Raw genomic sequence first — 11716 nt, forward strand, 5'->3', positions numbered from 1 at the left:
TTCAATAGAATCTTAATGTCCTGGTATGATCATTTTTGAGGGGGGAAATAGGAGTTTTAATACCAGCAGAAGCAAAAGATGCAAGAGGAAAGAAGTATAAATTTATGAAAGGATTATTTGGGGTAAGAGTGAATAAACCCACTCAACTTAAATCTCCTGGTTTCTGGACCCCTGGACTCTGGCTATGGAAGAAATATATATAGTCATAGGTTCAAAACATACATAACATCATGTATGATAGTTCCTCAGCTCCACAAGTGTTGTCAGCCAGGCAGCTGTGTAACTATGTGTCTAACAGGCCATTCCACTGTTCTATTAGGTCACCTGATTGTGAGAAGATTTTATGATAAAACTAGTGACCCCCTCTAATAGGTTTAGCCCATTGTCTCTACTCTTTTATTGTACAGTAGCTTTCTTAGTCAGAAGTAAGATTACGTGGGACACGCTGATACCTTCATTTAGTCCTAGATGATGTTACTGGAAGAAACATTAAGGACAAGAAAGGCAGAGGAAGTATTTTCTCCTGTGAGGACAAATTGCTTCTCCCTCTGTGATGGAAGAGGCACAGTGTGATGATCAATATTTCACCTGATGACTGGTTGGTCCCTACAGGCATTGGGTCACCATTAGGGGCTCAAACATTGACCCTGTTATTGGCAGGCTAGATACACAGCAGGGATGATAGCTAGTTTAGTCCTGGAAAAATTAAGCCCACAATTTTAAGCCATGAATAGTAACTTCTGTTCCTACAGCCACTGCCACTTTGTTCATCAGCCCTCCGAGCGAGCGCAGGATGCTTAGAGAAAGAGTCTGACTGACATGGATGAATCATCTTGTTACCTGGTAATCAAAAGCCTTACCTGCTGGGCAAATGCTCACATGTGGCATCAATATTCTCCATGTCCCTCTCTTATTCAATCTTTTCCAGAGAAACAGAACCAATAGGAGAGATTGGAGATAGAGGTAGAGATACATTATAAGCAAATGGTTTATACAATTATGGAAGCTGGGAAGTTCCACCATCTACTGTATGCAAGCTGGAGATCCAGGAAAGCTGGTAGTACAGTTCCAGTCCAAGTCCGAAGGCCTGTGAACCAGGAGAGCTAATGGTATAAGTCATACTCCAAGTGTAGGAAAAGATTAAGAAAGGATGAGAGAGCTATTTCTCCCTTACCTACCTTTTGTTCTATTCAGGCCTCCAATGGATTGGATGAGGCCTGCCCAAATTCTAGAGGACAATTTACTTTTCTCAGTCTACCAATTAAAATATTAATCTCTCCTAGAAACACCCTCACAGATGCATCCAGAATGGTTCAATCAGATTGATGCATAATATTAAACATTACAGTTCCATTCTAGGAGTGCTATTAACTTACTCTTTCCCCAGACATTTTTGTCACCAACCTTTCAATCTTTTAATTTCTAAGTTCCTAGTCATCTAAACAAACTGTTACCTAACTGCCCTGTGATCACTTTAGATATATACCTTTGTCTATCCCCTCTTTTCAGGCAAGTAATACAAAGTGTTCCAGGTTCTGCCCACATGGCTCAGGGGACATTAGTGCTAGAGTAAGTTGACCTTTAGTTGTGTCAGCATATTATGTGGAATTATCTGTAAACAAGGCCAGATACTTTTGTCGCTTCTTTGTCATCTAGTCATAGGGAATGCCTCATGAAGCCATAGGTGTGGGTTAAGGAATAGGCAGCAGTGTAGCAAGAGGAGAGCCACCTGCTCATGCCACTTACATATGATTTCAGGACTTGCTTGAAGCTGATCTCATATGCCCACTCACTTCTACATGATGAGACAGTTCTGTTGTCCAAGCCACATTTGTGAATTTGGTAGTCACGTGACACACAGTTCCTAGTGGGCAGTTTAGGTCCCACAGTCTTCTTCAAAGGAGAATAATTAGTAAAGGAGAACATGAAAGGTTTTCTCAAAAGCCTCCACTTAATTCTTTTCATTCAGCTGCCTAAAGAGTGACAAGAATATGGAAGACCACATGGGATGTTTGAGGGGTGAGACCTGGAGGTGGCATTTCAGTCTATATTCACATTCCATTGGCCAAAACTAACTTTCAAGGCATTATTGAATATCAGGTGTCTTATAAATATAGTTTAACTCCCTCCCCTCCACCCCACAAACACTAGCATAGCTCTCCTAAAGACACACAGAAAAATACAATCTAGATGTATTAGTGGTTCTCAAAATGTGATTCCTGGATCGGCAGCAACAGCATCACCAGGGCACTAATTCCTATGCCACAAGCTGGAATTACTAAATCTGAATCTCTAGGGATGGGATTTAGCAGTCTGTTTTTTTGTTTGTTTGTTTGTTTGTTTTTAACAGCCCCTCGTGTGATTCAAATGAACCCCAGTGTTTGTGAATTACTGGCCTGGAACCCATTGAGGAATAACACCAAAATTCACATTATCTTAACAGCTTTCCATAACCCTTCCAGCCTCCTAGAAATATGAAATGATCCTATTGCCCATTCAAGTCTTTGCAACCTTTCCTTTAGCCACTGTGCTAACTCTAGGGAAGGAATTCTTAGGCAAAGATCCACAACTTACTTAGTTTCTGCTAAGCTAAAGGGAAAAGGGGGGTCTCTCTATGTTTTGAGATATATTACGCTCTTCCAGTGATAGCCACATAGATCTGTTTTTATAATGTAAAAATTAGTTTAGACTAAGTTAATAATATTTGTCATGAGTGGTATCATTTTAAAATCTAAAGATTCAAGGAGGAATGAAGATTGGTCATCTTAAACTGACAGAGCAATAATTGCAATTACTCCAAAATTTTATATTCTATTGCCTTAATTTAAAAATTAGCCTAAATCACCCCTGCAATTTTAAAAATTAAGTTGTAGTCTCTAAACTGTAATGATTTGGAACTAGAGTACATATTTTGCAGTTCAAAGTGAAGATTAATTGTGAATATTAATTTGAATTTATTTTAATTTTCACTTGCTTTTTCATTAATAAATTCAATAACATAAAACTGACCTTTCATACTTGAGAAGCAATTACATTTTATTGAACTATGACTTTGCAGGTTTAATTTGGTAGCTAGATTGATATATACCTTAAATTTTCATTAAGGCTAGATTTTTTAAGTAAGTGATTCTCTGGATATAAACTGGGAATTAGAGTGGCTGGTATAGCTCAGTGGTTGAGTGTCAGCCCATGCACCAAGAGGTAGCCAGTTTGATTCCCAGCCAGGGCACATGCCCAGGTTGTAGGCCAAATCCCCAGTGGGGGGCATGCAGGAGGCAGCCAAACGATGTTCTCTCTCATGAGTGGTATCATTTGAGATACCTCTCCCTCTACCTTCCTCTCTCTCTCTAAAGTCAATCAATGAATCAATAAACTGGGAATTAAACTACAAAGTTTTCAGAAATGTTTTGGTTCTCCAATACTCGTTAACTAATATATTTCAGGGAAACTGAAAAATTGGGGTGATCAATTTACAATCAGGAATCATTCACTAACCCATGAACTCTATCTTCTACATTTTAGAAAATCATATATATTGGTTATTTATTGTCATATAACAAATTATCACAAAATTTAGCAGCTTAGAACAATAAATATGTGTTTTTTCATAATTTTGGAGGTTAGAAATTTAAGAGTAGCTTAGGTAGGTGGTCTGGCTGAAGATTTCCAAGAGGTATAGTCAAGAAGTCAGTCAGGTCTGTACTTTCATCTGAAGGCCTAATTGGGGGAGGCTGTGCTTGCAGGCCAACCCACGGGCTTCTCTCCGGCTGCCTTAGCATTCACACAGCATGTCAGCTGGCTTGACCCAAAGTGATTGACGAGAGAGACTGAGAGAGAGAGATGTTGAGATTATTCTATATAGAAGCCACGGCCTTTATACTCTAATCTTGGAAATGACTTACCCTCACTTTTGCCACAGGCTATTGGTCACAGAAACCAAGCTCAGTATTTTATGGAAGCGTCTCCACAGAGATATAAATACAGGATTTGGCAGTGGATATTTTTCATACAACAGTCTTTACCTAAGATGATTGTTATGTTATATTATGCTAAAATGCCTAGGTATGTTCTGGAAACATACTTCTGAAAAGTTTTGTTGAGTATGTTTGTCAGTGTCTGTTTTTCCACATCTGTTCTTCCTAGACTTTGAATTCATTAGGGGAGGTATGCTTTCTCATTCATGTTTATAGATCCTGCTCCTCGATCAGTGGCTAAGATAGAGGTGCCTAGTAAATACTGATTACTTGTGCTGAATTGTCTTATATTTTAATCTTCAAAATAGTTCACATTTTTCTTATTTTTTTTCAAATTAAGGTATGACTTACATAAAATAAAAAGCATAAACTTAACTGTTTAATTTGATAAATTGTGACAACTGTATATACCTATGTCAACTCAAACCAGATACTTCTGTCACCCCTGAAAATCCGATGTGTTCCCTTTTCTCCCCTTATGCTTTAAGGCAATAACTTTTTTACTTCTGTCATCAATAGTTTTACCTATTATTGAACTTCAAATAAATGAAATAACTTTATGCTAAATGTTTATGTGCTTGATTTTTCATTCTTTTTTCTTAGCATACATTATTGAGCAACATATCTATATTTCTTGGATCAGTAGTTTATTTCTTTTCATTGCTGTATAATATTCTAATGTATGAATATGTCTCAATGTGTTTATCCATTCTTCTCTTGCAAGACATTTGGATTGTTTTCACATTTGGCTATTAGGAATAGAGTTGCTATAAAAATTATTTTACAACTTTTTTTCTGTAGACACATGATTCTATTTCTCTTGGAAAAATAAATACCAGACAGTAGGATTGTTGGATGCCATTGTTTTTAATTAATCAAAAGGCTTCTTTGTCTTCTAATCTGTTTAGGAATTAAGACCTAATTTTTTAAAAACATCAGCTTTACGTACTTCCCAAAAAACCTAAGAGCAAGAAGAAACAGAAAGACTAGTTTTCACTAAGTTTTTTAGAGGGATGAAGTGCAATAGACAAAATCCCTTTTTAAAAAGTTTGTGTATAAACTTATGGAATGAACTCTCTACACTACAACAGAGGCATCGTGCAAGGAGCAAAAACTGGGAGGTCTGAGGGAGCAGTGCACTGACAGGAAGCAGTAGGGGAACAATAGACTGGGAGGTCTGAGGGAGCAGTGCACTGACAGGATGCAGTGTGAGAACGATAGACGGGGAGGTCTGAGGGAGCAGTGCACTGACAGGAAGCAGTGTGAGAACGATAGACGGGGAGGTCTGAGGGAGCTGTGCACCGACAGGATGCAGTGTGAGAACGATAGATGGGGAGGTCTGAGGGAGCAGGGCACTGACAGGAAGCAGTGTGAGAACAATAGATGGGGAGGTCTGAGGGAGCAGGGCACTGACAGGAAACAGTATGAGAACAATAGATGGGGAGGTCTGAGGGAGCAGGGCACTGACAGGATGCAGTGTGAGAACGATAGACGGGGAGGTCTGAGGGAGCTGTGCACTGACAGGATGCAGTGTGAGAACGATAGACGGGGAGGTCTGAGGGAGCAGGGCACTGACAGGATGCAGTGTGAGGACGATAGACGGGAGGTCTGAGGGAGCAGTGCACTGACAGGATGCAGTGTGAGGACAATAGACAGGGAGGTCTGAGGGAGCAGGGCACTGACAGGATGCAGTGTGAGGACGATAGACGGGGAGGTCTGAGGGAGCAGGGCACTGACAGGATGCAGTGTGAGGACAATAGACAGGGAGGTCTGAGGGAGCAGGGCACTGACAGGATGCAGTGTGAGGACGATAGACGGGGAGGTCTGAGGGAGCAGTGCACTGACAGGAAGCAGTAGGGGAACAATAGACGGGGAGGTCTGAGGGAGCAGTGCACTGACAGGAAGCAGTGTGAGAACGATAGACGGGGAGGTCTGAGGGAGCAGTGCACTGACAGGAAGCAGTGTGAGAACAATAGACGGGGAGGTCTGAGGGAGCAGTGCACTGACAGTATGCAGTGTGAGGACGATAGACGGGGAGGTCTGAGGGAGCAGTGCACTGACAGGAAGCAGTGTGAGAACGATAGACGGGGAGGTCTGAGGGAGCAGTGCACTGACAGGAAGCAGTGTGAGAACAATAGACGGGGAGGTCTGAGGGAGCAGTGCACTGACAGGATGCAGTGTGAGGACGATAGACGGGGAGGTCTGAGGGAGCAGTGCACTGACAGGATGCAGTGTGAGAACGATAGACTGTGAGAGCATGGACAGAAGTGAACCTGCTCTTCATTTTCTCTGTGAATTAGACACAAATCAGTGGTGACTGTCCTTTAAATTCATCTTGCCTCTCTCCCATTTCCAGGCCTTTTGACAGAATGTCTTCTTGTCATCTATATGCTCCATGTCAGTCTCCTCACTTATCTATTTAACAAAAATATTCATTGAACATTTACTGTTTAGCAGGAACTGTTCTAGAAGACAAGTAAACAAAACAGACAAAAATACCTGGCTTCATATATGATCAAAATATATATTTCATTGACAGTCTGTTTTTTTCACCTACTGGAATAAAATCTTTATACACCCAGATGCATTGTAATATTGGATCTCAGGCCTGCCATAGCATCTCTCACCTAATGGGTGCTCATGACAAGTTTGTTGAATGCATAAATGAATAAATGTCTCAAATTTGTGGAATAAAGAGTAATTATTATGTAGTAAAGATTTATTAGGTGAGTATGCAAATTAGTATACAAATCAGAAATAAATTCAGTAATCCGGTATCAAATCTTTTTTGAAAGTAGTTGAAGTCAACTACAATTTTGCAGCATAATACATGGTTTCAATCTCAGCTAACAATAAAATTTACTTTTCTAAGAAAAGTCAGACCATTTTCAGAATGAACCTAAAAAGAAAATTTAACTTAATAATGTCAGACATTTATCAATAGCTTTGTGACCACCAAACCAAATTACTTTATACTTGGCTTGTGGTTAAACCTTTAACACAAATATATTTCTAGATACAAAGGGAAAATAACATTTCATAAAATTCGCATTTAAAAAAAATTACATCTGAAAAGCATTCATCTAAGAAAGCTGTGAATCCCGGGCTTGCAAGGTCATGCTGCTTTCAAAGTGAATGGGATCAAAGGGCTTAAAGAACACAAGAAATAACTTTCAGACAGCAAGGCACCACATCAAGGGGTTATTACAAGTGACCAGTGTTAGAGGATAAACCATCATTGCTAAACTGAACTGTTGATACACAGTCTTAATGTCACTTTTTTTCTGATGATAAAAGTAACACATCTATTGTATAAAAATCAAGCATATAAATTATAAAGAGAAAATTTAAATCACCAGGCATAATCACTGATAAATGTTGTTAAATTTCCTTCTGATCTATGTTGGTTGCATATATTTTAGTTAGTTGAGCTCTTCTATGTATTAAAATTGTGCTTTTTTTCATATCTAATACTGCAACACAAGATTTTCCCTAGTTTGTTACAAATATATCATTATGCATCTCTTGGTAGCTACATTATATTTCACCTAACTCTTTCACTATTTTGACTATTAACATTTGTTTTTATTTTTTCACTGTCTCAAATTAATACTCCATTAAATGTTTCTGGAGTTTTGTGTTTTTTTTTATCCTCACCCGAGGACATTTTTCCATTTTTTGTTCAGATAGAGCAGGAGGGACAGAGAGAGGAAGAGAGAGAGAGAAACATCAACGTGAAGGGACACATCGAGTGGCTGCCACCCGCACAACCAACCAGGGCCGGGGACAAACTGCAACCGAGGTACATGCCTTTAGCGGAAACCAAACCCAGGTCTCTCTGTACCGCAGGCAGACGCTCCAACCGCTGAGCCAAACTGGCCAGGGCAAATGTTTCTGGAGTTTGAGAAATTTGTTAGTCTTGTTGGTTTTTGGAAATTGGGTGGGTAATTCAGATTTTTCACTTAGGGTTTATTTATCCTCAGGAGTGAAATTAAACAACATATATTGCCAGTTACTATACAGCCTCATAAATCTGATACATAATAGTCACTCCCAATCCTATGTATATAACAATCTCTGAAAACCAATTCTAACCTAATGAACCCCAGTGACCTGACACCAGAATTTGATATAACTCCAGGATCTATATTTTCATATTTTAATACATAATTTAACCCCATTGAATTCTGTAATAATTTTTATGGATATGTCAATACACTCTAAAAGGCAGTAAATGTCCTTTTTCTGGTTCCTAGAGAATATTATTGCCTTTTTAAACCTCATTTTATTAGATGCAGAAACATTTCAGTAGGCAGAAGATAAATGCTGAACTTAAATATCTCATCTCATTAATTTCAGTTGTTTGTGCTCAAATGAAAGATACTTTCTCTTAAATCTAAACTGATCTATTCTGAAGTCAATTTGTTGATACAGATCCATTTATCTCCCGGTTTAGGACATGCCAAAGCCCAGACCTGTCCCTCCAGGCTGAGGAAAGCATATCTGCTGAAAGTTCCACTTTTTATTATTAAACTACCCCAAGACTTTCAACAGGAGAAACCATGAAAAGAACACTGCACGTCCAAGAAAGGAGAGTTAATGACAAAATAAGAGAGATGAGCACCAGAAACATACACCTAGACCAAGACATTGTTCAGACCTAATTCCAAAAAGTGGGGCAATAGCTCTAGAGCACTTTTAGGGGTTGTGTTTCCTACACTTTCATGATAGTTTTAATGCCATTTAATGGTCATTAAGGAATCCTCATGAACACAGTGGACTCACTTAGAACATGTGATAAACCAATAAAATACACAGGAATTGAACCTGAAAGTTTTTTTTTTTTTAAACAAACTTTCAGAACTGAAATGAAATGCTGATATCAAAACATGATTATAGGTATAATTATAACAAATCATTCTGTCTTGTCATAGATGAAAAATAATGAAACAATTAAGAAAATTACAAGCAAAAACACAGTGGTGTAACTTCAGGCAGATATGAAAGATATACAGGTGTTCACCAGCAGCTCTTTTAATTCAAGTGTCAAATGGACTCTTTGTAGGGAAACCATTCCACATTCCATTGTATCAAGAGCAGAATGACAAAACCAGAATAAATGTAGTCACACCTCATTTTATCTTGCTCTACAATTTGCTGGAAATTTCTTTATGTTTCTTTTTTTTTTCTTTTTTTAATTTAATTCAACAGACATAGCTCAGAGCTAACTACACTACTGAATACAGAGGATATAAAAACGGGCAAAATGTAATTTCTTCCTTCAAGGCATTTATTATCTAGCACTGTTTTAGGACATACTGTAATAGCTGCACTATGAACAATTAGGTACCATCAGAGATATTTCAACAAATGTCCATTTTATTTTTCCAGACACAAATAATATAAGTCAATCCATATAGACATTATCTCACTTCATGTCCACAGCAAACCCAGGGAGTAAGTATTATTGTTCCCATTCGGTAGATGAACAAACACAGGCTTGGCAAGTCATGAGGCAAGTACAAAGAAGAGCCAAGATTCTAGAATAAGTTCCACTGTGACAGTCAACCATGGTGCCTGAAATTCAGATAGTTACCTCAGTTTATGTTGCATGTGGAAACATGTCATTAGAATGACATTAGAATCACTAAAGTACAGATATCTTAGGATATAATGCAATTAGCTAGCCTTGATCACTGGAACACATAAAAATATCACCTCTTCAAAATAATTATTTTATATCTACATAGCCCCTTCCCCATCATCCACTATCAGCTGAAGAATATACACCTGTGGTTATCTTATTCTTTCCTGGATTAATATCCCCTTTACCTATTACTATATTTCTTGCCCCTCTCCACAGTGAAAATTATTTCCTTCCTCATTTCTGATTCACTTTCAACCATTTCTAATCAATTCACTTGCTCTTGTCAAGAACCAATGGACACTCTGTGTCTTCTTCTCCTTGCCTCTCAGGTACATTCAACAAAGCTATTCATGTCTTTCTTGACCCACCTTCATTGCTGTCCTTCCATCACATAGCTCTGCCCAGTCTCACTATATCCCAGCACCCTTCTCCTCCTCCTTTGATGGCCTGGCCACTAAATAGTAAAGACTCATTTCTTGGTCCTGAGCCCTCTACCATCCTCAGTCTATATGCTTCCTCTGTGTAATCTCATCAACATCTGAAGCTTTATATGCTATCTTTATGCTGATGACTACCAAATTTATGTCTGCCAAAGACCTCTCCTTGAGTACAAGATACAGCTAACTGTGTAGCTGACATTTTCACTTGGCTATTGAAAGACCTTCTTAAAACCCACTAACTTCTTCCCTAAAATATACTTCTCCCCTTCACTTCCTCATTTCAGAAAATAACATTATCATATGCAGTTGCTAGATAATGACCAAGGAAGTCATTCTTGAATCCACATTTCCCACTTTTCTCAAATTCAACCCATCAGTAAATACCATCAATTACACCTTCAAAATAAAACTTGAATTTTTCTTCTCTCAATTTTCATTCTCACCACTTGTGTCTAAAACACTATATATATATATATATATATATATATATATATATCCCACATTGGTTCTTTTCTTTTCCTGAGGAGACATATATTAAGTCACTACCACACTCCCGCTTTCTGTTCTTCACCTGGACTCCTTTCAAAAAGGTGGGGGAAGTAGGGAGGAGGGGGTCAATGGGGGGGGTGCAAAGGGAGGGATGTCTGTAATAATTTCAACAATAAAAACAACTTAAAAAAACAAAAACCACCTATTAAGTCAATGGGGAAACCCGCACCAAGCACCACAGCTTTCATTTTTATATTAAAGTCTAAAGGGAACTGGATCCCAAAGTTATTGGCATCCATAAATCACAAAAGCAGTCCACTGCTTGGAAATCTTGCCAGCCACATTTTCTTCAAGAAATTTAATCTCAAAATCAATATCTCCACAACATGGACCAATAATTTTTAGTACATCCTCTCTCCTCTTCATTTTGAACGGTGAGCTTTGGCAGGCATGGGTACCAGTTCTGAGTAACATAACCTCCTGGTACCCAGGAGGTGTGCGGACTTGTATCTCCTGAAGACAGCAGGGGCAGCAACAGCTAGCATACCACAGTGGTCTCTCCAGAGCTACGAGCTCTCAGCCCATATTATCAAGAATCCTCACAGTCAAAGGCCCAGAAGCCTCACAGCAGTTTCAGGTACAGAAATCACTATCTTCCACTGCAAAAATAAATCCTCTGTCTAAGGCTGCTCTTAATTTTATATTTGTTACTATTTCCAAAACTTGCTAAGACTTCCAGAAGCTCAACTTGGTGATAAACCAGTATCTGATCTATCTGATTGAAATATGTCAACCCTGGTGGACAGTCTGATGGAGGTGGTAATGCTGGCATCTGAGGTACCCCTGCAACTTCACCTGGCTGAATATACACCCTGGTGGGTGTTGGACAGGAAAGCTCACTAGACCATCCTTCCCCAACAAAAAGTCCATTGATTAATTCAATAATATTTATTAAAAGTACACTATGTGCTAGGGCCCTGGCAAGGCAGTTCAGTTGATTAGAACATCGTTTCAATACACCAAGGTTGTGGGTTCTGTCTCTGGTCAGGGCACATCCAAGAAGCAACCAATGAACACATAAATAAGAAGAACAACATGTCAATGTTTCTCTTTCTCTCTCTCCTCTCTTTTTCTCCCTGTCTCTCTCTCTTTCTTTCCCTAAACTC

The 11716-nt window shown here is 38.8% G+C and overlaps 1 pseudogene; it reads right to left on the reverse strand.

Moving 5' to 3' along the window:
* Window positions 1–10603: 10603 nt before the first annotated feature.
* Window positions 10604–11438, reverse strand: LOC118617536 (annotated as a pseudogene).
* Window positions 11439–11716: the final 278 nt, after the last annotated feature.

The sequence above is a fragment of the Molossus molossus genome, unplaced genomic scaffold, assembly GCF_014108415.1.
Source record: "Molossus molossus isolate mMolMol1 unplaced genomic scaffold, mMolMol1.p scaffold_m16_p_5, whole genome shotgun sequence".
In the NCBI taxonomy this organism is placed as follows: Eukaryota; Metazoa; Chordata; class Mammalia; order Chiroptera; family Molossidae; genus Molossus; species Molossus molossus.